Source organism: Penaeus monodon, chromosome 23 (genome assembly GCF_015228065.2).
Source record: "Penaeus monodon isolate SGIC_2016 chromosome 23, NSTDA_Pmon_1, whole genome shotgun sequence".
In the NCBI taxonomy this organism is placed as follows: Eukaryota; Metazoa; Arthropoda; class Malacostraca; order Decapoda; family Penaeidae; genus Penaeus; species Penaeus monodon.
This window is the reverse complement of record NC_051408.1, coordinates 15,431,506-15,432,845: the sequence shown is the minus strand read 5'-3', so window position 1 is coordinate 15,432,845 and position 1,340 is coordinate 15,431,506. Positions and strand designations below refer to the sequence as shown.

General features: G+C 39.7%; 1 protein-coding gene across 1 annotated transcript in view; it reads right to left on the bottom strand.

Annotated features, from left to right (window-relative positions):
* The window catches only part of LOC119588147 (twitchin-like), a gene marked incomplete in the record, with an annotated part of 124,648 nt that overhangs the window by 67,900 nt on the left and 55,408 nt on the right, over nucleotides 1-1,340 (bottom strand).

Here is a 1,340-nt window from a genome sequence, read left to right as displayed (position 1 = left end):
AATGGAGAAAAAACACATATATGGTTCCTGGCATCGGTTTAACGAAAATAAACTGCTACTGAACTAAACTACTTTAGGCTACATAAACCCACAATATGGAACACTTGGAAGCTTTACATATAACAAGGAGGAACAGAAGACAGATTCACAAGAGATATTCTAAGACTTAACTTAAGTAAGTCATGAGTCATTAAAGTTTGCAGGCAATCAGTCCTCTCATTCCTGCATGTACATTAACCTGATGTTTTTTTCTTTTAAAATACTGGTGCAAAATCGTGTGCTGATAAAACAATAGTATCTTTACGAATAGAAGTATCAACGATTTGCATTTTTTCAAATTATCAGGTGAATGTATAACTATAGTCTTTTGTTTGACACCTTGTAAATGGAGGATCGAATGGCTCTGAGTGTAGAATCAAGTAGTTTAAGAATCCCGCCGATCCTCCATTCTACCGAAGGCTTTGATGAGGGATGATCAGTGAGAACACTTGTGCGTACTTTTAGGCCTACGAGGCGGCCGCATGCGGGGTAATTTTGTTGGAATAAATGTGCTGGAGCGGCCTCCGTGCGTTGCCATGGCGTTCTGGCAACGAGATCTTTAAAATGAGTGTAATGACGGGATTTTTCTTCCCGCCATGGCAACGCTCGGGAGGGTGTATAACGTAGCGAGGCAGTAAAAGCGAATAGTGCTTGTCAATCAGTACAATATACGCTTAATCCATTCAGTTTTCGAACCACAGAGTGAAAGATGTTTTTATTTCTAGCAAGAACACCCTTGACGTGAATACATGTATTTACTGGAAACCACTGCGCTTTCCTAGTTGTCATGCTGTGAAATCTGATCAGAACTAACTTTCGGCCTTCTAAAAGCAGGAATGATACTTTTCATTTCCTGCTCTAGAAAGACAGGGTGGAAAAAAAAATAAAGAGTCCCCTGCAAATAATCCACAAAAGCAAAACATCTTTCGCCCATCGTCACTGGCTCTACATCAACGTCTACAGCGTCAACAAAGCACTGTGCGTGAATAAGTCATATCTGTGCGACACGTGCGTTTTCAAGAGCAACTCATTGGCCACTTGGGTACAGAGAATGCAATGCTGGAGAGATGCGCCTCGTGTCATTCCCAAAAAAGCAAAAAAGATTCCATTATCCCAACCTGGTCATCGTCTAGAATTTCTCCTGGTCTCAAGCGACTCTGTGTTAGCAAATAAGATCAAGTGATAATTTGTCTCTGGACTGAAGATTGTGCAGATTAACTTTTTTATGATTATTCTTTAAAGATGGAAACGTTAAATAGTAGTCTGTTAGTGCGGTTTTTTGTTTTTTGTATTTTATATAT